This window comes from Pelmatolapia mariae, linkage group LG18 (genome assembly GCF_036321145.2).
Source record: "Pelmatolapia mariae isolate MD_Pm_ZW linkage group LG18, Pm_UMD_F_2, whole genome shotgun sequence".
NCBI lineage: Eukaryota > Metazoa > Chordata > Actinopteri > Cichliformes > Cichlidae > Pelmatolapia > Pelmatolapia mariae.
Window position 1 is genome coordinate 10,940,632 of NC_086243.1, and position 26,908 is coordinate 10,967,539.

Below are 26,908 nucleotides of genomic sequence, written 5' to 3' on the forward strand. Positions count from 1 at the left end.
ACCGAGGGGAACATGAGCGCCTGCTGTAGCTCTAAAACCCTTCCATACGCCTAAGAAGAGTTTAGATGTCATCTTACACCCAAGTAATTCAAACGCTAATAGCGGCTTACTTGTTTGTGTTGTTGTTGTTTTTAACACGTGGGTTTCATTTCACACTCGGCTTGCCCTAAAAATGCCTTTCCACCGCTGATTAAACTCGATTAAGATCACTTCAAACTGAAGCATTTTCTTTTGATCTAATAGAAAAGTTCTACTGATCATTTGTTTATGTGTTAGAGATCATAACCAAAACGCGATCTCACATCATACTTTGTGTGAAGAATCGCACAAACACCGTCTACTATAAAGGCCTGCTTTAGTGTCACACATGGGCTGTCTAAAGCGATGCATGTGCATGTGTACAGCCCTCAGCTCTCCACAAGGCTGAGATACACTCGTCTGCGTTCCAACCACTTCCTGTCTCACCATCAGCAGCTGCATTTTAATCTGGTTTACACTCAGAACACCCCGGGGACTAATTGATGAGTCAACAGATCTTGAACTAATTGATAATTATTGTGCAACAAAAAGTTCCTGAATAGGTCCTGAACTGTTTTGAAAGTCTGAAGATAGTAATGTCATGGTATGAAAATTATGAACAGATTGCCGTAAAGTTTATGGCATGTTCCTAGATGCACATGCACTTCACTAATGGCTCACCCCTGATTAACTCAGTGCAATCTGCAACTCATTATCTGCTTCCTTGTACCAGATATTTGTTATTGTTTTTGTCCTCCTTTAGGTGCGGAGATATTTTACTTATTAGTGAGAGCTCAGGATTATGTGTACACAATAATCTGCTCTCTAACCTCTTCACACCAACAAATATCGCCTTTCTCCCCGAGCATTAAACTTCATCTGGGATGTAGGAAGAAGGATATTATATAAATAACATAGTGCATGAGCTTTGAGTTGTACTCATTCCTTCTTGAATGAAAACACCATCAACCCTGCACAGGTCACAAGTCTGTCACAGGGTTACAACAGGGAGCCAGACAGCCATTCACAATTACTGTCAGTTCAGAATCATCAGTTAATCTAACATCCATGTGGGAGGAAGGCAGAAGTACAGAGAGAACCCGCACAGGTTCTCTCTGTACTTGCAACAACAGGATATACATGCAAACCCTGCACAGAGAGGGAAGGCTAGCTGGTGGATTCAAACAAAGGACCGTCTTACTATTAGGAAATAGTGCTTCCCAGAATGGCCATAATCCACTTTTATTATCCACACCTTCAGTCACTTTTACCGTACGTCCAGTGTCAGCACTGCTCTGTTTGCATAGGTATTTAAAACACTTCAGCTTGATAAACTAGCTGCCAGCAAATCCAAAGTAAATGGTGCAGAAAACATCATCAAAGCCACATTTTACATGTAGTACATTGTAACTGATTGGTGACTGATTTAGTGACATTAAAAGAAAATAAACAATCTTATATTGTTAAATGAAAAATGCTTCTAAAACACAACTAACAATGCAAAATAGAAACAATAAATTGTCAGACTGATTTTTTTTTTTCAGTCTCTCCTCTGCAGTTTAGTGTTTCTAAATTAAAGCTCATCAGGTGGCTATGGCAACAAAGTGCTCTATTTCTAGTTGTTTTCACTGTCGATGTTTTTCCCCCAGTGGTTATCTTTAGGTGCAAGTTTCTGTGGGTTGTTCGTCTTCACATCCTTTGAATGAAGCAACGTTTTCTGTTCTGAATGACAGACCAAACTCTGTAGAGTCGCTCGCGTTGGCAGGAGAAAAAAACACACAAAAAAAGACATCGGATTTCCTGGTTCGGTTGTTTACTTGCAGGCGAGAAGAGGATGCACAGATACGATTAGTCAGCTTATATCAGGTGCAGCGTCCATGTCCACATCTTTCAGAGTTAGTAACAAAAGCTTTCGTTTGTAAATTTGTATCCTCAGAGCCGTGTCCGATGACATCAGTATTAGTATCAGTGTGCTTGTTTTCTGAAAAGTTATTAATGTCTCCTCTGAACCGCAGAAGATATGTAGCTGTTCTCAATGGCTGAGTAGTAATGATTATGACACATAAACTGATATCAGCACGTTATCAGTTGGTTAAGAAACATGTTTCTGATTACATGCATTTGTTGAATGCAGTGGGAAACAATATTCAAACTGACTGCTTTCTCAGTTTCTCCTCAGGGTCCAACTAAAGAATGTCGTGCACGTCATGAACACAACTTCACAGGTTTAGCCAGTCAGCCAGCCCCAGAACAAAATTGTTGCTGTTCTTCTCTCCTGCTTGACCGGTTAAAGAGGCTGTGTGCTAACAAGCACCCCTCCCCACCCATCTACATGAACTCCACTGACCCGGGGCCTAGACGCAGAAGGATATCAACGTGCCTGTCCCCAAACATGATCCAGGCACATGGTTGCCTGCCAGGGATCAAGGGTCACGTCAATAAAATATGACTCTGACTCTGACATGTGGGGCTAGGGGGAAGCATTCACTTCTGTTGAACCAACCACATGCACTTGAATTTGGCTGTTGCATGCACAAGTGAACAAAATCTTGCAAGATCAGTGTCTGCAACACACTGAGCCTTTTTTTTATTGGCGGTTTTGTGGTTTGTAAAAAAACAAAACAAAAAACAAAACCTCAAAATGATCAAATTTGTTGTTAAATTTGTCTACGGTGAAGCAAAGAGGCATAGAAATTCTTGACTTTTAGAAGAACAGCACAAATCTTAATGCTACTTTCCAGCAGCTCTCGAAGCGCACACTGCAAACAACCCATGCAACGCTGAACACATAAAGTCCAAGCACAGTGACCTTTGAGCTGTTTTCATGCACTCTGCAGAGACTTACTGACAAGTATATATTTAAAGTGCCGGTGGTATGCGTAAAAATGACTGAACTTCAAGAGACCCAGGTGCACTGAGTAAACTGGGCCAAGCTGCTAATAACGTGTTGTCCCGTAAAGATAAGGAGAAGCCAGCAGTTTACAGAACGGGTCATATTTTTCTGGGAGTATCCTGTAAATTTGTACTTTCAGGTAATAAATTCAAAGAGAGTGGCTGATAGTTTCATGTGAAAATAAACAAGACAGTGAAGAGTCAGCGAAGCACCTAAAAAACATTCATCCAACTTTAGAAGGAGGATTAATAATTCAAGTCCTTTTCTTTTTATTTAAATAAAGCAAAAATAAAAAATAAAAGAGCCTGATTTGAGCAGGCAGTGGTCTGGCATGCATATAATTTTTGAATGATAAAACCACCTGTTGCAGCACTAAGAAGAAACAAACTTTGGAGACTGACTTGGCATCAGATTGGCAATATTTTGTCCGTTTCTGTCAGCTTTTAAGAGGAGATTTTATCTGCATATCTTCTGCTGTGCCTTAAGTGTCACTTTAGAATAAGAAGAGGAAAGTACAGTTTGCTCCTTCAACATCAGACATTAACCGTCCCCTTCATGATTCTCATATCTGTGGTTTCCACGGCCTGGCTCAGCCCCAGAGAAGCCACAGAAGGACACATGCTTCTACTCTTATTGGCCCGTCGAGTTTCTCGGTGCTGGTGACAGAATTTTTTAAAAAGTCCCTGCTTAGTTTTGCTTTTATTTTACACTGATTGTTTTTTGTTTTGGTTATTGTAACTGTGCCCGACCTCGTTTTATGTTGGCCAAAGCTGGAGCTTTTTGTTGTTGTTTACAGGTGCACAGATAATTTGAGCATTGAACGGAATTCAGAGCATTGCTGTTCCATCTCAGTTCACTTGAGCATAGGATCGGTAATGAATTTACAAACAAGGCAACATATGTTACATCACCCAAGTTAATTAACTGTAACAAATCATTAACATTGAGATCCATTTAGAGGCAACGCTGCACAAAGAGTTCCTGAGAGCGACTGCAAACAGGCCAATTTCGCAATGTTCTTCAACACCGACAAAAATATAAATCGCGTTATTTGGAACATGTCGTTGGACTCGGGTCATTCGAGGACAGTGACTCGTGTTCCTCGTGGTCCAACCTCGAATTAAACGCTTGGAGGGGATTCGTGAATGGTGGCTTTGTTGCGCTAAGCCAAAAATGCATCCTCAGTTGTAAGTGGTTAAAAGGATTGTAAATAAAGACGATGACCTTTCCCCTCTCTGTGCATTACAGTTGTGGAAAAATAAGGGCGTCTCATGGGAATTGTTGAAACAGTGCCTGAGATAAAGGGCACAACAATGGACACAGGAGAAACTGGCTTTTTTTTGATAATTTATTCAATAAAAACATCAACAATGTCAGATTTATCTCTGAGAACAAAAAGTGAAGCACTTCTTTGGAGACAGAAACTAGCGCCGGTCCCTTCAGTGAAATATCTTGTCCACCACTCCTTGTTATTGGCTCGCTGAAATGTTTGAGGGTTTTCTTCCATGTGCTATCTGTTCACAATGTCTCCACATTTCAGTGGCAATTGAATGTGGCTTTGACTGCACTGTTACCTAACCCTCCTCTTGGTGAATTTGCGACTGTTCATTATCATTACCACGTAAGAAGGTCCACGTCATTGCTTATGTTCAACGTGCATTTTTTCTAAGCAGTTATGTTGTATACTACAGAAATAACAGATAAGTTGAATGCAAGCTGACGAACATCCCAGGTTCAAACCAAGCCCAGACCATGATATACCCACCACCGTGTTTCATAGTTGATATGAGAGCCTTCTCCCGAGAAACTGCCTACTGTCTGTGGCTAACATGGCTGTTAGCGTGACTCATCACTCCAGAAAAATGTTACTAAAATCCAAAAAAGCTTGCTTAGTCCCTGTTTAATTTTTGGATTTCATAAACACAGTTAATTTTTTTTTCAAAATGCTGTGTATTGTAAAGCACTTGCTGTGAATAGCATCCTATAAGCAAATTTTGCCTCTTTGCTTGTTAAGTTCGTATTCTGATGTTCATTTTGCTCTAAAGTTTGTAGTTAACAAAGGTTTTCTCGTGACTCGTGGCATGCCAGGTCAAACCCTTGATATCTGCAGGCAAATGCACCTTGACACCAACGGCTGCAAGAAGTTCTAGAGACTTCTCTTTTGCATCTTTTGCAGTGTGCTTCCTTGTAGTTGACGACAGCCTTGGTCAAATTTTTAGTTGCATGAAATCTTCCCACACTTCAGTCGATTGTCTTCAAAGCGGAAAATTTTTTATAAACAATATGGAGGTTTTTTTAAACCTCTCGTCCAACTCAAAACATCCAAAACTGTTTCGCTAAAGGCCTTAAAGACCCCAATTTAAAAACTATATCAAAATTCTAATTTCATTTGGCATTTCTTTGAGTGTATTTGCTTTATGTGCGAATACTGTGGACAAGTGTTTGCTTGCTGAACTATGTTTTAAAAGGCCGGCGGCATTTGTTTTGCACATGACTACGGTGTAGGCAGAGTACTATCACTTTGAGGACAGCACACACTGCCCAGCGGGATTATCAAACTGTCCTTTTCTGTCCTTATCTTTGAAATCTTTAATTTATTTTCATTGTTTTGAATTATTTTGTAGCCCTATTCTGAGCAATAGGGCTACAAATGAAGGTGTTTGTAGTGGCACACTGAGTGGAAAACTGCAGACGTTGATCAGTAGCCAATTTATAGTCAGTAAAAGAACAAAGCAGCTTCAATGAAGCCAGAGCTGAACATAGTCTACCTTGACGATATGGAATGCGAGGCAATAAATGCACCGAGTCAATATAAACACAGATTGCAACACTCTGCTTCTCAGTGCCTGTTATCTGTGGAAAAGTACCAGAGTACACGGTGTCACTGTGGCTGATTCCCCTGTTGTTTTACAGCAAAGCCTCCGGGAGGATGGCGGGGGGAAGGGCTGCACAGAAACAAGAGGTGGTGTATGTGCGTTTCTGTGTGCGGCTGTGTGTGTGTGTGTGTGTGCACGCACTTGTGAGTGTCCATGTGTGCGTGGAAGGTTGCGTGTGCGTGTGTGGGAGAGGGAGGGAAGTTTTATTTTATGTGAACCTGAGTGCCTCACCGGCAGTTTCGCTTTGAAAACCTTGACAATAGGACGGTTAGGAAAATTTGAATGAGGAAAATGAGTGAGGAACGATGTCTTTCACTTAAACAATTAGGCTCCCTCTAGAGACAGGACAAGAGGAGGGGAAGTTTATTTAATGGGCAGCTCCCAAAGGTGCTCTAAAATACAATGAAAAATTTGCAGTTATGAAACTTTTTTTTTTTCCAAAGCTGGGTGATATAACTGTCTGACAGTAAAATGTAAGATAATTGCTGAGAAAGTAAATACTCAGAGTAGTTTAGCTTTAACCTGAACGCTACTTCAACAGAAGTCGATTATCTTGTTAATAATTTTACCTCCTCATTACGTACAACTCTCGATACTGTAGCTCCTGTGAAATCTAAGGCCTCAAATCAGAAGTACCTGACTCCATGGTATAATTCTCAAACACGTAGCTTAAAGCAGATAACTCGTAAGCTGGAGAGGAAATGGCGTGTCAGAAATTTAGAAGATCATCATTTGGCCTGGAGAAATAGTTTGTTGCTTTATAAGAAAGCCCTCCGCAAAGCCTGAACATCTTATTATTCGTCACTTATTGAAGAAAATAAGAACAACCCCAGGTTTCTCTTCAGCACTGTAGCCAGGCTGACAAAAAGTCAGAGCACTGTTGAGCCAACCATCCCTTTAAAATAAACAAATAAAATTTTAATAATTAGAGAACAAAATTAACCCTAATCATCTCACAGATGTAATATTATCTACAGCTACTTTTAGTACCATTGATATTCATTTAGACTCTTTTTCTCCAATCGATCTTTTTGAGTTAACTTCAATAATTACTTCCTCCAAACCATCAACGTGTCTTTTAGACCCCATTCCTACAAAACTGCTCAAAGAAGTCCTGCCATTAATTAATGCTTCAATCTTAAATATGATCAACTTATCTCTAATAATCGGCTATGTACCACAGGGCTTCAAGGTGGCTGTAGTTAAACCTTTACTTAAAAAGCCATCTCTTGACCCAGCTGTCTTAGCTAATTATAGGCCAATCTCCAACCTTCCTTTCATTTCAAACATCCTTGAAAGAGTAGTTGTCAAACAGCTAACAGATCATCTGCAGAGGAATGGCTTATTTGAAGAGTTTCAGTCAGGTTTCAGAGCTCATCACAGCACAGAAACAGCTTTAGTGAAGGTTACAAATGATCTTCTTATGGCCTCTGACAGTGGACTCATCTCTGTGCTTGTCCTGCTAGACCTCAGTGCAGCGTTCGATACTGTTGATCATAATATCCTATTAGAGCACGCTGTAGGTATTACAAGTACTACGCTGCAGTGGTTTGTATCATATCTATCTAATAGACTCCAATTTGTGCATGTAAATGGAGAGTTCTCTTCACACACTAAGGTCAATTATGGTGTTCCACAGGGCTCGGTGCTAGGACCAATTCTGTTTACGTTATACATGCTTCCCCTAGGCAGTATCATTAGAAGACATAGTATACATTTTCACTGCTATGCAGATGACACCCAGCTCTATCTGTCCATGAAGCCAGATAACACACACCAAGTAGTTAAACTGCAGGAATGTCTTAAAGACATAAAGACCTGGATGGCCGCTAACTTTCTGCTTCTTAATTCATATAAAACTGAGGTTATTGTACTCGGCCCTGAAAATCTTAGAAATATGGTATCTAACTTACTCTGGATTCTTACTCTGGATGGCATTACCTTGACCTCCAGTAATGCTGTGAGGAACCTTGGAGTGATTTTTGACCAGGACATGTCCTTCAATGCACATATTAAACAAATATGTAAAACCGCTTTCTTCCATTTGCGCAACATCTCTAAAATTAGAAATATCCTGTCTCAGAGTGACGCTGAAAAACTAGTTCATGCATTTATTACTTCCAGGCTGGACTACTGTAATTCATTATTATCAGGATGTCCTAAAAACTCCCTGAAAAGCCTTCGGTTAATCCAAAATGCTGCAGCAAGAGTACTGACAGGGACTAGAAAGAGAGAGCATATTTCTCCTGTTTTGGCTTCCCTTCATTGGCTTCCTGTTAAATCCAGAATTGAATTCAAAATCCTGCTCCTCACATACAAGGTCTTAAATAATCAGGCCCCATCTTATCTAAATGACCTTGTAGTACCATATCACCCTATTAGAGCACTTTGCTCTCGCACTGCAGGCTTACTTGTTGTTCCTAGAGTATTTAAAAGTAGAATGGGAGGGAGAGCCTTCAGTTTTCAGGCCCCTCTTCTGTGGAACCAGCTTCCAGTTTGGATTCGGGAGACAGACACTATCTCTACTTTTAAGATTAGGCTTAAAACTTTCCTTTTTGCTAAAGCATATAGTTAGGGCTGGATCAGGTGACCCTGAATCCTCCCTTAGTTATGCTGCAATAGACGTAGGCTGCCGGGGTATTCCCATGATGCATTGAGTTTTTCCTTTCCAGTCACCTTCTCACTCACTATGTGTTAATAGACCTCTCTGCATTGAATCATACCTGTTATTAATCTCTGTCTCTCTTCCACAGCATGTCTTTATCCTGTCTTCTTTCTCTCACCCCAACCGGTCGCAGCAGATGGCCGCCCCTCCCTGAGCCTGGTTCTGCCGGAGGTTTCTTCCTGTTAAAAGGGAGTTTTTCCTTCCCACTGTCGCCAAAGTGCTTGCTCATAGGGGGTCATATGATTGTTGGGTTTTCTCTGAATCTATTATTCTACGATCTACTGTACAATATAAAGCGCCTTGAGGAGACTGTTGTTGTGATTTGGCGCTATATAAATAAAATTGAATTGAATTGAATTAAAATCTTGTCCACAATATAATTATCAACCAGTCTTTAATGATCCTCAGAGTGACTCCTTTAGGCTAGCTAGCTGATGTTATTTTTAGCTGTAGTAGGATTCATTTTCCTTCACAAGAGCTGAGAGAAACTTTTCCTTTCCTGTGTAATATTTTGCATTTTGATGTTTGTCAGGTCTTCTTAATCCAAAAATTCTAAATAAATAATTCTAAATAATGTACTAAATTGTTTAAGTGAAGCTTGGCTCCTCAGCCATTTTGCTAGCTTAACTACAAGCAAAACTAGCATCTTTTTTTTATATACCAACAACCTTTTGAAACCACCTATTATAAACCACGCAAAGACCGCACAATCCAGGCAAAACCCCGACCCCTATGAGCAAGCACTTGGAGACAGTGGGAAGGAAAAACTCCCCTTTAACAGGAAGAAATATCTGGCAGAAGGCTAAGGGAGAGGCAGCCATCTGCCGTGACCGGTTGGGGTTGAGGGGAGGAAGACAGGACAAAAGACACAGTGTGGGCGAAAACCAGAAATTAATAAACAGCTTAATTAAAACACAGGCCTGAGGTGCTCTTTTGCTTTGCTCATGTATAGCAGAGACACATACAACTAATTTATCTTATTCTGAATATCATCATGTTCACCCCTGTATATAGTCATGAAAAAACTTGGTTGCTTCTAAACACTAAACAACAGAATGATACTAAATATATATTTATGTTTATGTGTGTCTATGTGTTACATACAAACCTGTTAAAGACCAGCGAAACCTAACCTGTAAATTTTGGGTCTGTGGATGTGATGGGAGGTCTTAATGCTGGAATGTGATACTTACCTAAAAAATGTAGGTGTTTATCCTACATTGTAATACACATTGTACCCTACTGGATTCACATCTAAGCTGTAGATTGAAATGTACCCACAGGCTGATCATTTTACCTGAAACTGCTGCCTTCATAGCAACAAATTTACATTTTAAATATAATTTAAATATATATTTATATATCTAACCTGTATATAATACATAAATAATTACCAACACCCAAAACATACTTGACATTAAAAATACAGTTTGGGATTAAATTTAGCAGTACTTGCTCTAGGGTTCACTCAGTCCTGGGCACCTGAAAACATCTTCAGGTTTACTGAAATGACCTGTTGTCTGTCTGATATTCAAACACTTTATTTTCCTATTGACTATAACAAAACTGTTGCAAAATGTCAGTGACTGTTAAGTTACGTACACGTGACGTACATTGAACATGCGAAGCAAATGCACACAGAGAACGTAACATCAGATTTGCAGGGACAAGATGAAATTAATATGATTTGTAAAGTAAAAGAATTTGAATTTATAATAAACCTATGTTTTTTAAAATGAAAGATGTTAATACCTGTGATGATGTTCGTGTAAAGTTTTATTCACCCGTTAAGCAGGAGACAGGGTGCATACAGACAAACACAATCATTATGACAAGATAACAAAATGGTTAATTATTTGCATTCCAGAACTAAAGCATTACACAAAAATATCAAACCTGAGATACTACGACATGAGATTGTTACCAGTTATCACCAGCTGCCCCCGAATGATTTGTAGCTCATCTCTTCAAATGTTGTCCAGTTACACCCCTAAAAATAAAGTTAGGACTCATTTAAAGGAGTAATAAAAACCCCTGTGTATGCAATGAATGTTTGTGTAAGCCTGTTATTCTGGTTTTATACATATCACACATCTTTTCACTGCCCCTTATCTGCTTGTTACTGTAGCAACAAGGAAATGCCAGTAGTCACCCAACCAGCTGGATGGACATAAAAAGCATAGCTTCTTGTTTGAGTTAAGAAGATATATTATTGTACAAAGAAAAATAACAATGCCATGAAAACATTTGTCTTTATTGTAATCACTGTGGTTAAAGTAAACGACGCTCTCTTCTTACTGTCATCATGTGTTCCCTTTTTTTCTGTTTCCCCAACAAACCATTTTGCCCGCTGAAAGGTGACAACCTGTTTGGCGTGTCTTCTGTTTCCCCAGATATTACTGTGAAAACACAACAACTCAAAACTAAGTGGACAGTGGTGTGAATGTCAATTAAATGTAAATAGTGGCTCTGAATTACGTTAACGGTTTGGAGGTACAGTAGTGTGAAAAAAACCCAGAGAAATGAGTGCACCAATTTTAACACACAAAACACATGGATATACAGCAAAAAGGACAAATGCAGATACATTTCTAACAAGCTTGAAAGTCAATAATTGGTGTGACCACCTTTATTCTCTAACACATCCTGAGCTCTCTTAAGCAGCTTTCTTATTATTTCTTTAAGTAGTCTTCAGGAATAGTTCTCCAGGCTTCTTGATGGACATTCAAAGCTCTTGAGAATTGGATACTTTCAGAGATGATGTACCAAGGTGAATAAAAATTGGCAGTTTCCTGTGTTCATAATTCCATCAGTTTTAACAAGTTCCCCAACATCCCTGGCTGAAATGCAGCCCAAAACCATGACAGATCCTCCACTTGTTTTACAGATGTCTGTACCTCTCTCCTGACCTTCCCTGAACATACTGATGATGATTTCTATCTTTGAAATTTGGTTTCATCTCTCCATTAGACTTGTTGCTGCTGATTTTCAGTCCAGTTCTTGAGTAATTTGGCATACCTCAGCCTTTTCTCCCCGTTTGCCTTCCTTACAGATGTCTTCCTGACAGACACACTTCCACTGAGACCTTTACAGAGGCTTCAGTGAACAGTAGATGGGTCAGCCAGAGGACCAGATGCATCTTTCAGGTTCTGTTTCAGGTCTTTGTGGGATGTTTTTTCTATTTTTTTTTTTCTTAACTTTGAGACCCTGTTCCTCTGCTGTAGCTCAGTTAGCTCAAGGTTTTAAGGACTCCATGCCTAAATATCACCAGTTGTCAGCTAATGGCTCTTTGGGGATCAGTTCATGGTGCTTTGGTTGGTACGTCTAACAAAAGGCATAGAGATGTAAAATAGGGTCTTTGCTAAAATTGTTGTTATGTGTAGACACAACAGTGGTTCATCCACTGAGTAAGGTGTGGGGGGCGGGGTTGGCTTGAATGATTCATCAATAATCACATAAACAAACAAAAAAATCCTCTGAAAATAATCAGGTAATCAAGGACTGAACTGAAAATGAGTGAAAAATCAGCCAATGTCCAAAGAGAAATGTTGAAACATTGCTCAAACCCGCTTTAAAAATTTTATGGATCCTTGAAGAAAAATTTAAAGAAATAAGCAGTGGCTCAAGACTCGCACAGTACTGTAAAATGGTACAAACAAAACCAGATAATAAAAATCACTCTGGCTGAAATTCTCATGGATTCGGTAAAACTGTTGCAGTTTTTATTTTAATATTCAAGAAGGATCATATGAGTGCATTTAAGTTCTACATTTATGGACTTGTTCATGTGTTTACTTATTTGGAGTTTTGTTAAGAAAAAAATCTAACATGAGGCAATTCTTACATTTAATATCAAGTAAAACCTGTAATACTTTAATCAAAATGTTTCATATGACACCAAGTAGTTGATAGTAACAGCCTATATCTTAGCCAGTGAGTCTGTAGTTTGCAGTTGTGTTATAATGGACTGTATCGGGTGTAAACCTGAATACTTTTCATCATGCACTTTGTTCCAGAATCCACCTCAAACACAACACACCACCTGCACAGTTTATTCACTTCCTTTGGGGGAAAACGTGAACGGTAAAAGCTTTTCAAAGGATGGATTGTATTCCTCTGCATGATATTGTTGAGACGTTTTTGTTGTACCGGCTCCCTGAGCAGTTCAGCCGGGTGTAAATGAACACGCCCTTATTTGTGTGGAGCTGAGAGGTGGCCTCCTTTGAGACGTGCAGCAGTTTGTCTTCAGTGATTCATTCATATAAAATATTTACTCCAGTTCAGATGGAAAATTTTGCTTCAGAGTTTTTTCATGGATTAATATCATGTCCTGGTAACGTTAAAATGACGTAGCTCATTATCCAATATGATGTAAAATTTTATATATTATTATATTACTGTGATAATTTCATATAGATGAGGCTGGGAGATGAGACTTAAAAAGATTTAGGAGCTGATTTTGTTAGTTGCAGTCTGAACTCCAGCTGCACGGACACTGAGGGTCCTTTCATGTGACCAACAAATTGATTAACAGTTAATACGGATGTGATGTATGAATTAGATACAATTACTCATGACCTCTAAAGACACAAGAGGTTCATCGCATTCCGCGCTGTTGAGTCAGTGAAAAAGTATCGTCCTTCACGGGAGTTATTGCAGTTGGCTGATAATACCAATGAAAAACGTGCAGTGGGAACGCAAAGCTTTGAAGATATTTACACAGGTTTTGCAGCTCATATTTCACTTCATTGTGAAACTCACATACCAGCATTACAACAAGTTTTTGTTTCTTTTAAAAGAACTGCATGAAAATTGTTAAGGCCACCAGGAGAACTACTGCACCACACTACACAAGTCCTAAAATTTTACAGAACAATATTTGTTTTGTATACTTTACTCCAAGTGATCAAAGATTGTACGATGGTGTAGCCAAATTTAAATATTCACATATTACTAGTGCTTCATTTGACTCGCCAAACTTAAATAACATATTAGAAATTTAGAGCAAACACACCAAAACTATGTTGCAGCATTTCTTTGTTGTTTTCCCTTCTGCTTTTGGTTTAAATCTCAGTGAAAGAGCCGCAGTGATATAATACATTGCCAGGAGGAGCTCAGCGCTCTGCAGCTTGAGAGAACACTTGCAAATGACAAACGATCTTCAGCTGCTTGACAACAGACAAGCTGTAAGACAAAACCAACAAATACACAAAGGTACTGAAACTAGCACTGACAACAATGGAAATGTTTCCAGGAAACAAACACACTATTGTTGTGTGACTTTTGTGATGTTGGAAACTGTTAGGAACCCCGGCTGGGTTCATGTTTTTTGTGTACTATAGACACATTTCCATTGTCATCTTTGCCCCTTCAGTGACATTTCTTTTGTAAGTAATTGCAATGCTTGTGTTATCATATTGATGACATGAAAACAAGGTACAGTATGTTGAGATTTCCTAATTACCATAAATCTGATTTCTTTTCAGGTGAGTGTGGTGCAGTTGACTGAGGGACTGGATTTTTCATTGGATGTTTTTTGGTTGTTGTTGTTGTATTGTTTAGGTGTGCAGGAATCGGCAACTATAGCAGACCAGCAGGAAATGAGCTAAATATATAAAGTACACACTGAACAAACATGTGACCTTGAAATGCAAGTGCACATTGCAGTTCACCGAGGACCGTCAAGTATATGTCAGATATGATTAGCAAGTCACAACCAATCACATGCAGAACATTTATAGGTGCAGCCTTGACACCGAGATGACTTATCAAAACAGTTTTGTATTTTACAAAATGCAGAGACAAAAAGAGAGAACTTGTGAATAAAATGGTGTTCATATATCTTTATCCCAGGATTAGTGGGATATATTTATACAGAGGGACATTATTTCCTGTTGTCTTCAGGCTGCAGAACAAACTGAAGTAAGCACATCTCCCAGCAAAAAAACCACAACAAAAACAATTTAAGTATATAATAATAATAATAATAATAATAATAATAATAATAATAATAATAATGATAAATACCCTTTTTTAAAGAAAATGTTTCAGTTATAAGCAAATGAATTATTCTAGTAACTACAGAGTATAAATACAGAGAAAACTACAATTACTGTAATTACCAAGTAATATGTTTTCAAATCATTTATCAATGTTAATTAGTATGATTTTTTTATTTTATCATCTATTTATTGTGATTTGATTGGCGAGAATTCAACCACTGAGGTAGGCATGACAGGACTTCTAGTACGTTCTCAGTATGCAGGAACATGTTGGACATTTCCACTTGTATGTTACGTTGCTGACAGCCACACCCTTGTTCTTGTTTCCAGTGAAATTCATTGTCAGCTCCATGCATGTTTATGCTACAGCTGTGACCTTGCATGAACATGAACATACAACATTTCTGCATACTGGCAACATGCAGGTTATCGAGTATCTTGTCACTGAATGCATCCAGGATAACAGCCTTAAAAGCATGCAGATTGTGGACAACTGCACTGTTAGAGCTGTTGTTTAATTACACCTGAGAATATCGGATCAATGTGTAATCTGAGAGTTATTTTTAAGAATGCTTGCAGTTAAACAACGACAAGTATATATATATATATATATATATATATAATATATATATATATATATATATATATATATATATATATATATATATATATATATATATATATATATATAAAACAAGAAAAAAAATATCTGCAGGATTTTACTGTGAGATTTTTTCTTCCTTCTCTGGCTGCAGTGCCAACTCATAAGAGAACAGCTGCAGAGACTCTTTTTGTTAAAGCATGTTTGGAATAGGAGTTTTTCCCCCTCTTCTCTCTACAACAGCTTATGATTTATGACACATAATAAAAGGAAAACATCTATCCAATGAAAACAGGGAACAAAGAGTACAATGCTGTTTCTGCACTGGAGGTATTAAAAAAACAACAACGAGGTTGATATGCAACCTCTGTTAATTTCAGATAACAGATAACAACATTAAAGCAATATATATAACTTTTTCTGACTGAAGCAACAAGTGGCCTCGCTGATAATTAAAGGATTGTGGTGCATTTAAATGTGGTGGGCTCTGAGTTCAAGAAGTCAAAGCTTCAAAAACATAATTTCTTAGGAAAATAGGAAAATAAATCAATTTTCTTATCCCCTTATCCAATTCAGGATCGCAAAGGGAGGGGGGTGCACCCGGGACAGGTTTTCAGGCCCAAACACAAATCTTACCATTCTGAACAAGCAATCTTTTCTTGTTAACAGCAACAAGCAGCTTAGTGTTATATATCTTAAATTAATCTATAAAGTTAGCTTATTTTCATGTAAGCAAAGCCAGAGCTAGCTTAATAATGAAACAGCTAGCATTTAAATCTGAACTGCACTGGCATGGCTTAGTCAACAACTTGTTCCAAACCTCAGACTCGTGCAAACGCACACACTTCAAGTTTGGGCATCGCCATCTTAGTGTTTTGAAAAGGTATAACCATCACTGGAAGAAAGAATGGTGCTAGCGTGTGTTAGCTTACTTGGCTGTCAAGCTGTAGCCACAATAGACTTTGATAGCAACTGTGATGCTAATTTTGGTTAGTGGAAAAGAGACTAAAAACAGAATGTGGCCCAATAACTAACAAAACCAAACAGTGAACCCCCAAAATCAGAGATGTCAAACTTTTTTACATCACTGGCTACGTGTTTAACTGCACATTGGATCCCTGAGATATCTTCAAGGATGAAATAAGTGCAATTTCAACAGTATGTGTCAGTTTCTCTACACAATAGAGAGATGAAATGAAGGAAATCTGTCTATAGAAATAGTTTATAGAAAAAACCCCCGGCAACTTTTGTGTGTCTAACTGTTTATCTATTACTTAATTACTTTAGTGGAGTATGAATGGCCATGGGGGAGTCCATCAGAAGTACAAGATCTATGTCCTCCTTCATATTTTCCAGTGGGTCAGATTGGAGTCTTTGGCGGGCCGATTCTGGCCTCAGGGCATAAGGCATAAGGTTCAGTCATAAGATAGCCAAGCTCTAAAGTATGCTCTGCTCTCACAATTTACCTGAGGAACCTAATTCTTTGTAAACAGAGATTTTAGAGAAGCATAAACTAATTAGACAAATATTTACTGAGGTCAACAGAAAAGCAATCATTTTCATTTAATTAGGCAGGTTTGTTACAGATTGCATTTCATGGTCTGCTTGAGATATTTCTCAAGTTTTAGGATAAATGATCTGTGTCTTATTGCAATTTATCATTCAGTCATTGCATAACCACAAAAGTTGCCCCCTAAGGGCCATTAGGAAGAATCCCAGTTAAGAGTATTTCATGCATTGGCTTCACTTTTCAAACTCAGGCTGGAGGCTGAATCCATATTTTATCTGCAGTAGTAACAGCATAACACATAGCAAGTGGTATGTGATGCTGTGCTGTGATGTGTTATGCACTCTTGCAGAGGAAATCGTACCTTCTCCACAGATGCACAGAGTAAGACCAGATGTTCAGAGGGCAGTTGGAAAGGGAAGACAGCTGAGCCATGCTTCCTATTACGTGCCAATGTACCATCAAAATTATTTTGAGGAGGTTATTACAACCTAACATTTGCATAACGTTGCTCCAAACGTTTTAACTGCCACTCGGGAAAAAACTTGTATAGCACAGCAGCGCAGTGTCTGCATCTCTGCGGGGCTCAGTGGGAAATTTACGTGGTTCGGTTTGTGCCTGACAACTATAAAATACACTGTATGCTTAGTTGTGTGCTTAGTTTCAGGAATGCTGGTGCAAAACATCAAAAAAATGGGAGTGTCATTCGCTCGGAGCAGATGTTCTGTTTTTAATCATCCACTAAAGCGTTTGATGCTTCAGTACTTGGAGTATTGCACACTCACCAAATGCCACTGTGTTTTCTTTGTCAACTTGTTTTGAGGGGAAAAAAATGACTGCAGTTTCTGACTTTATTACTTTATTATCGGTAACATCTTTAAAGGTGGACCCACATGGGGTGGTAATCTTTCTACTACTCTGATATGTCACAGGTCACAACACGATATACTTCAATGCACACCCAATGTAACAGATTGAGTAGATTTGAATAACTAGATGAGTCATATATATATAATTATATACATATGAGTCATACCACTCATAACACTTCGTTTATTGCACTCATTGACATTTTATTCACTATCAGATATATAACCGAGATATGACTGTATAACAAGGCCATTGCTTCTTCTACTTAGCCTGGCTAGCCTTTAATTTCACCGCTGCAGCTGTTGTCGGCAATTGTCTGTACACTTGTTAGATTACCGGAAAAGCTCATGCTTTGGTCTTCATCCAGTGCAACAGCTTTCATGCGACACTGGCTTCTAAACAACATGAGCTCATATGCATCGATGTACATTTGCATTAGCAAAGTAGGATCACAAAAGTTGGTCCATAATGTAGTGGTGTACATATTTACCTAACAAGCAACAGATATCTAGTTTTATGCTCACTAGCAGAAATAAACCTGTTTGGTCTTGTGTCAGGAAAAATCTGCCAAATCAAATATGTGGAGCTGCCTGCTGTGGCGACCCCCTGTGAACAAGAGAGCAGCCGAAATAAGCTGCTTTTTCATCTTCTATAATGATCATAAAAGTAGCAAATACTATTGAAACTGGCTTTTATCATTATAAGATGCAAACATATGCAGATGAGATGTGCTATGAAATATGCGTAGCAGTTTCCAAGCTTGGAGATGGGAATAGGAGAGACACCTAACTTGGCTCTAAAGCTAACTGAATCCAAAAGTGTAGATGTCCCTCAATTCCCCGTTAGCCTTTGATCTGTGGAAACAGTTAATATACAGCAGGCGGAATACTGCCGTCAGCATAGAGACCAGGAAACATTCAATCTGTCTCTGACTAAAAGCTCAAGGTAAATTGCCATCATTACGCTGAAATCTTTTGTGGACTGAAATGAGATACAACACGGCTACCAGTTAATAAGATCAATAAGCTTCTGGTAATGTAAAGCTCTTTCTCCAGAAATTCATTCCTTATGCTAAGCTAACAGCTTTTTCACCACTAGCCTTTTATTTTACACCATCTGACTCTCTCATCTCCATCCTCTGCTTTAGTGTATTTGTCTACTTTTGTGTTTAGCAAACAATTATTAGAGTTGCAGCCTGGAGGGTTCTATTTTTCTTGCAGTGATTTTATGAGTTCCCTGTTTCTAAGCGACAGAATAATAACCATTTCAGCTTGATTTGCATCGCCGCAGAAGTCTAAATGAGGTCCATAAGATCCGAGGAAATCATAGCATGTTGAGGAATTGGATCCCGGCAGCCAAAAACCTCAATGAAGCCAAAGCTGACCAAAAAAATTCAACTTGTGCTGCATGAAGTTTGTTGTCCAACGGTGTGGAATATAAGGAATGGCCCATTTCATAGTGTTTAGCCCAAAATTTTATCTGCAGTTTCAAATCAGATTAAATGCAATTATATCAGACATTGTAATGCTTATTGTTACATCACTGCTTTCTTTCAGAGAGTACTGCTTGACCTGAAAACCGTTGACTTTTTGATGTGGCCGCCGTGGATATAGTACATCGTGTACACATTGACATATATTCAAAGCAATCCATCTGTTTTCATTGGTCTGTGAAGTAGCTGCCAGGTGTTGTTATTGTTGTTTTTACAGGTGTAGTCATATGAACCTTAAAAATGTTTAATCTGCTGCTCATTTGTCTGCTACTGTGCGCTCACTGGCGGATTGTTTATTATGTTGTAAACATGCTGTAATAAGCCTTTGCTCAGAGGCCGCTGTGTTTCTGAATGATATGTGCTCTGTTTCCTTTGTGTAAGCTCGGGCTCAAATTCCCACCATTCAAGGTCGGGTTATACACCTAAGCGGCAAACCCAGTTTGAGGAACGCGAGCTGAAACATGATACCATGCACAATGTGCAGCCGGTGTACCCTGGAGTATTGATAGGAAGATTTCTGTGAAAAATGCATTAGTTATTGTAGATATTTACATTTTATTTTATTACCAGAAAAAACTCTTTTAGAGACTACTGAGAACAGGGAGAGGAAGGAAGGAAAAGAAAGAAACAAATCATGTGAACAGCCTCTTTCACACCGGGGTCAAAGCATAGAATTCTAAGTCATCTCTTTGGTTTCACAAGACTCACCACATGTGTAACCTGAGCGAGAGGTAAACAAGTCCTCTGCACAGCAGAGCGAGGAGGTGTGAAAGGGGGTAGTTCTGTACATGAGAAATTTCATCAGGGTTGTTTGGGCCTCCTCTCTCGGCACTACATTTGACACCTGCAGGTGACAGACTCTCAGGACAACTCAGTGTCCGCTGCCTGGATCAGTTTTCTCCGAGGTGCGATAACATGGACAAAAGACAAGGAGGAAGAAACATAATAAGTTTAAGCCCCTGGCTGTAATCCATACTGTTCATACTGTATCCAGTGGGCACTCATTAAATGAAAGCCATTCTCCAAATTTCTACTATTGATGAAAACACCCATCAACACCCATTCATCTTTTATGCAGGGCTCTGTCTGCCTCTCCCCAGTCACCTCCTCCAGTTTATCTGGGAGAACACTGAGGCCTTCTCAGGCCAGCCAAGAGATATAATGTCTCCGGTGTGTCCTGCGTCTACACTCACACCCCCACCCAATAGGACGTGCCCAGAACACCTCACCCACGAGGCAACCATCCTCATCGGTCGCCCGAACTACCTCTTCCTCCTACTCCTGCCATTGTGGATGAGTAGTAGCTCTGAGCCCCTCTCAAATGACAGAACTCCTAGTCCTGTCTCTAAGGGAGAGGTTTTTTTCTGAGCTTTGTCTGAACGTTGATGAAAACATGTTGTTTTGCTCTCCTGCTGGGGTGAATCCAAAACATTATTTGTTGTTTTTTAGGAAGTTTTCAGCAGACAAGACTGAAGCAAACTTTTTAATCTTCTGGGAGCAGAACATTAATACAATCATAACGTAACTCATAACTGGGGATGACAGACTTGATGCACTTGCATTCCTCCAGGTCTAACCGGAATGAGCTGATGCCCAGGAGATCCAGGTGGATTGAGAAATCGCATTCCTCCATGCAGTGGAGGAGAAGGTCAAAATCGCATGGGCTAAAGGCACATCTCGTTTTGTTTTATTCTTGCATTTATGCAGGCTGTGTACTGTACATACAAAATTACCTCAGGGCTGTATCGCTATTAAAAACCTTTCAGTTTTGCTCGTTACTTCGCAATCTGAAGGCGTACACAGAGGATAAGAGGTCAGGAGTGGCACGGGAGGTTGGATCTGTGCAAAATAAACTTTAACGAGACCTCCCTAACGACTATTCTGACCAGTGCCTAAACGTACTAACATGCAGCGCTGTTTTGTTTTTTGGAGAAAATATCTGTTAAAACATTCTTCTCTCACAGCAGTGGCTGGCTTGCGCTGCCTTTTTCAAATAAGAAAACATCCCTGAGCACATGTAATTCTTTGCGGGATGGCTCAGTAGCTTCACAGTGCAGCTGACAGTGCAGAAAGTAAATATGACACGGTGATTAAAATGGATGAAGCATTATGAGGACCATAGGACCAGCAATTAACTGCGTATTTGCTTTGATGACATATTGAGTAGCCACCGCTGACGCACACAGTGATGTGAACAGAAGTTAAGAGTACGCCGTTCGCTGCATGACTAAAAATACTTTTATCTATTAACTTTGTTCACTCCACTTTTCAAAAATACCTGTGGCTCTACCTTCTACTTTGGAAATCACACCTATCAGAGAAAATGCAATTTCGGGTACTGTGAGATCAAATTAAAGTCCTTGCTGCAGCAGTTAACCGCTGCGGTGGTCAACGCGTTCTATTAAATTCACACACCCTCGGGCGACTTTCATATTAACAGGGGAAAATCAAATTTCCCATTTCGATTATTCTCAGAGTGGCCACAGCTTCACCACACTTAGCCAGAGCTAAGAGAACATGTGAAACAGTCGCACAAACGCATTAAACCTCACTGAGGTATATAACTGAACAAACACTGTTTCTGGGAGGAGGCAAACAAAGCTACCAATAACCAACTTTTACAGTCACAGTAAAAAGAAAGAACACCATCTTTCAATTCTAAGGGTTTACATATCAGGACATAATAAAAAAAATCATTTGGTCTTTGGTAAGTCTTAAAAAGAGGTCAATGCAACATTGGACAAATAACAACGCTTGACATATCGCAAATGCCTTTTTTATTTACCAAAAACCAAGACAAAATGCAGGAGCAAGCTAAATACACCCCTACTGCTTGCATAGCTTAGGAAGGGAAGTAGCAGCCAGATGCTTCTAATCCAACGCAGTCGAATATCAACAAGCGTTTTTTATAAAAGCAGAATTTTCGACAGTTTGTTAGTTTGCAGCATTCAGGTGTGTTAACACGTCGCTAAGGAGGAAGGACCTCAGCAATGATCTTAAAAAAGTAACTGTGCCGTCATTCTGAGAAGGCCAGTTCCAAACAATTTGAAGTGTGTCATTCAACAACGAGAAAGTTTATTCACAAGTGGAAAACATTCAGGACAGCCGGGCATTTTCCCCAGGAGTGGATGTCCCAGCAAATCCACCCAAAGGCCACACTGAAGCTCAGAGAAAGTTACACTCAGACTCTGCAGGCCTGTAAGGAAGAAGACTCCCTTACTACATTTATTTATATTATATTATCTGTATAGCACTTTAGAGCACACCTTTCACTTTATTAAAAGCACCTTATCAAGCACTTTATTGAGCATTGCACTTTAAGCATGGATTTGCACAGTAAAACATTTGCACACAAGAAGTTTAATTATTTATTGAATATTTATTGGGAATTTTAAAATCAGTTGGTAGCCTTGTTTCAGATCCTGCACAGCTGCTCCTCATCAAGGAATGTGGTGGTTGTCTGTCAGGAAACAAGAATGGTGATTGAGATTGTGATTAAGGTTTACCAGTAAGGAAAACTAATGCAAATGTGTGTGTGAAATCTAGGAATAAAAGTGGTGCAAATAAGTGTTTGTAAGATAATGATTACTCACCTTTCTTGCCTGTGTCCTCTTCAAGGTGTTTGGGCAAATGTTTCCCCGGGGGTCCAGACACCATTTAAAGGTTCCGGGAGAGACCATTGGTAAAGAGAGTGTGGTGAATCTTTTTGTGCGTGGGTTTCGGGGTTTTTATAATATTGGGTTTGGTGTAACATTAAAGTGTGAACTATTTATTAATATGAAAATGTGAAATGTATTTATGTATTTATTTATTCTAATTGATATATTGTATATTGTGGTGGAAGGTTGGGATTTAAGAATTTACCTAAGAGTGGAATAATGGTTAAGTCGGTGACAGCTGAACATATTTAAGGCTGCCAGTTGTCATTAGAGGTGGGAATTTTGTGCTGTGAAGATGCGTGATAATTTAATTGTTGTAAGGAGAGATGTGTCGTAAATAAATACTTTGTTCCACTACACTTGCCTTCGTCCATCTCACTGTGTTTCCAGCCGCTAAGGGCTGCCCTGTGACAAGGCCTCAGTTAGTATGTTAAAGTTCATGACAATACAATCGGAAAAAGACTGAAAAAGTATGGCTTGTTTGGAAGAGTCGCATCTGAACAAGCTACAAGACGTCTGGGACAATGTCCTTTAGACACATGAGACTAAAGTGGACTAAAGTCCATATGCACAGCACCATGTTCAAAGAAAACCAAACACAGCATATCAGCACAAACACCTCACAGCAGCTGTCAAGCACGGTTGTGGAGGGGTGATTATTTGGGCTTGTTTTGCAGCCACAGGACCTGAGCACCTTGCTGTCCACGAGTCAGCGAGAAACTCCTCTGTGTACCGAAGTATTCTAGAGTCAAATATGAGGTTCATGCAACAGGATGATGATCCCGAGCACAGCAGCAAGGAGTCCAAGCATTGCTGTCGCCCAGTCAAAGTCAAGACCTCAACATGACTCATTTCTGCACCAAAATCTCTCCACAGTGGCACAACAAATGACAAAAATCATACAGTTATTGCAGCTAAAGATAGTTCTGCAAGCTACTGAATCAGGGGTGTGTTTTTTGCATTTTCTCTTGCTTTTTGTTAAATAAATAATGACACAGTTTAATATGCCATGTGTTGTTGTTCATCTGAGGTTATATTTACCAAATCTGAAGACATACTAAGAACCAGATGATTTTTTTTAAATCACATCTTCATGTGTAAAACCTCAGAATTAAATGATGGAGTGTTTTCATTTTCTCAAAGCTGTTTTTCAAACTTCAACTTCTTTGAAAATCATCTTGTTTTTAATGCACTCATGCACTTTGGATATTTTTAGGTTTCATCTGGTGTTTTGTGTGTTTCTGTTAAACATCACTTTGACCATAACCAAGATTTATTTTATCCATGTTTAGAATTTAGCATATGTCAGTAAATAATATCTATTTTCTTGGCTTTCTCAAAGCCTGTTCCCTTCACAAATAGTATTTAAGAATTACGCATCCCACACTCAGAGACAACACAAGATACCGTTATAAGTTCACAGTGAGATCTACTGCTTTGTTTTTGCTGTCCGCTTTGGTTATAAATGGTACATATTAGACTAATATCCTAATATCTTTCTTTAATCTTAACAAGTATTTGAATCAGCACGCCTTAAACCTGCTTTATTTCACTCTGACATATTTTGTCAATGTTAATACAATACACCACGAAGCATATTTTTCCCACGCACATGAAACACATTCAGATGCACCTTAAGTACTTTCTTTCCTCTGTGGATAACATGTAAGCCCGATACTCACAGCATTTCTTTTTAACTATATTTTTGTGTGCACTGATTCTTAACATAAAAAAAACATCAGTCTCTTTGTGGTTAAATGTTCCCCCGTGTTTGCCAGCAGGACTTTAACTGTCTGGCTGAGATTTGGTGTTTGAGAGTTTGAGTTATTTCGAGATATTTTGGCTGAAAGCAGTCGCCTGTTGCAACAGGAAATGATGCTGACGTAAAAAATAAGACTCAATCTGATGAGTAAATCATAAAAGCAAAACAACAGGATTAAGAGAGAAGCTAAAATGCTCCACGGAGCTGAGGCAAGTCATGAACTTTTGTGTAAGCAACAACTGCAATTTAAGTTATGCTAGCAATATAAAGCTTTATCAATATATTAATGATGAGAGAGCAAATGATAAAATGCTCTTATCGTTTGCTCTCTGAATGGTTGTTTTGGAAAACACCTGCAGTTTCAGTGTTTTCGCTCTAGAGGAACTCCTTCACGAAACTTTAAAAGACCCACAGACGGATCATTTATTAAAGAAGCCTTTATGTGTTTGTTTCCAGAAAGAAATTCAGACAGCCCTTGGATGTAAGAGGAGCCGAGGATTGATGACTACTTGTATTTACAACGTGGAAGCCGAGTCCTGCTGGCACCATCGCATCTCCACGCACGCTCACAGGTTTCCATTAATCTCACCTCAAAGTGTGCCGTTGGCTTTGTTTGGCACAAAGGATATTTGGAGTATTAGTTTATACAAGTTCCATCTCTGACCTGTTGCTGCATGGCGTGCTGCGTGTGTGTGGTCTCATAATGTGATATCTCCACCAACTCTGCAAAACCAGCAGGACAGACTGCCGGCGCAGCAGCAACCACTTTGATTTTCCACAGAAGAGTGATTCACTCTCGAATGAACACTTAGTGACCCAGAGCTTAAAGGCCAAGATTAGCCCTGGCAACCGAGGCCCTCTGGGGTCCATAATCGATGTTTACACCCTGCTGTTTACCTGAGCTCGCTCCCGTCCATCCAGTCCAAGTCACAAGAGGTATGAAGCAATCAGAATCAAAAATGTGGAGGATCAGAGAAGCACATAATAAAAACCGCTTAAAGGAATATCTCAACATTTAGGCGGAGCAGGGAATATATACTTATTTTCTTAAATAGCTAAAGCTGGACAGAAGATTTTAATGGGTACCACCAGGTGTTAGCAACCATAATAGCCATTTAAATTGGAATATCTAAGTAGTTTAATGAATCAACTCCCTTAAGACATATATTTATCATATTTTTAGAGTCAGATAGTTAAATTACTCATTTGATTAGTGTTAAAAAATATCCCAAGAATTGGGGGAGCCTGTCTAAACAAGAGAAAAAGTAGATGTTCAGCTGTCATTTTGTACTGTTATTGATATTTGAGCATTCATAAAGTTTTTAATTGGGGATCAGATTTTATGGTGTGCACTGTGATTTGTGTCAAAAGTTCAGATACATTTTGAGCAGCTTTAGACCAAAGTAACAGCATGTGTACTCTCAAGCCATTATCTTCATGTACTTTTCTTTGTGTCCTGCGAGTGACACTCACATGTTCCTTGTAAATTGAATCAGACGGGAACACCGCGTACACACTGTATCAGCTTGGATCTGGGTGCTGCGAGCTTCTCGGGACTGCTTTAGAACAAAACCTGTGCCGCACTTAGGAATAATGTTACAAAGTGAGAAATTACAATCTACAAACACAGTAATAATGAGAGTAAGGAGCACATGCTACAAAAACACACAAAAATAATCCTGTTTTAGAGGACTACTAAAAGTTGAGATGTGTTTGTAGCTGCTATGATTTGTGACTCTTAAAGTGCCTGGAGTCAAGTATTCATCAGTGGTTTAAGAAAACGTAAATGGAAACCTTAAACGGATCGTTTAACTTGTTGGTTTAAGCTTTCGACTCTTTTTTTTAGAAAAAAATAACCATATACTGTATAGAAGAGATGGAAGTTGCCACTGTGATGTCACCGAGTTGCCCATGGATAGCAAGTTGGCACTGGAGAGTAATCTCCTGTTGCTATCACTACATACTGCATGTTACTTTTTTCTTTGATTAACATGGTCCATCATATTAAATTGATGCAAGTTCTGTGAGCAATATTTCCTTATGTTACATCGTAATTTTTAATCCATATTTTTGAAATTGATTAATCTTGACCTTTACATCTTTAATTTTTTTTTACATATTCACTATTGAGATGTGCATGACAGACATGACAGGGTCTTCTATTACTCAGCTGTCCTTTTACCAATATAAATGGCCTACTTGTCCCCAAGGACCCCAAAGCACTTTACACATCCAGTCATCCACTTTCATACACTGGTGATGGCAAGCTACAGTGTAGCCACAGCCACCCTGGGTCGCACTGACAGAGGCGAGGCTGCCGGGCCCTCTGACCACCACCAGTAGGCAACAGGTGAAGTGCTTTGCCCAAGAACACAACGAGCGAGACTGTCCAAGCCGGGGCTCGAACTAGCAACCTTCCGATTACAAGGCAAACTCCCAACTCTTGAGCCACAAGCCACGATATAAGGACTGTTCTGTGTGTAGTGTCACTGTTACAGACGTCACACAGTTTTCCACATAACAACTTCACACATACTGACATGAAGAAGTGATCTTTAGACAT

General features: G+C 39.2%; 1 long non-coding RNA gene across 1 annotated transcript in view; it reads left to right on the top strand.

Moving 5' to 3' along the window:
• Positions 1-26,908, top strand: part of LOC134616892 (uncharacterized) — a 30,945-nt gene extending 4,037 nt beyond the window's left edge. Inside the window, exon 3 of the long non-coding RNA XR_010091484.1 lies at positions 24,802-26,908. This is a non-coding gene — a long non-coding RNA (uncharacterized LOC134616892). The remainder of the gene's footprint in view (positions 1-24,801) is intronic.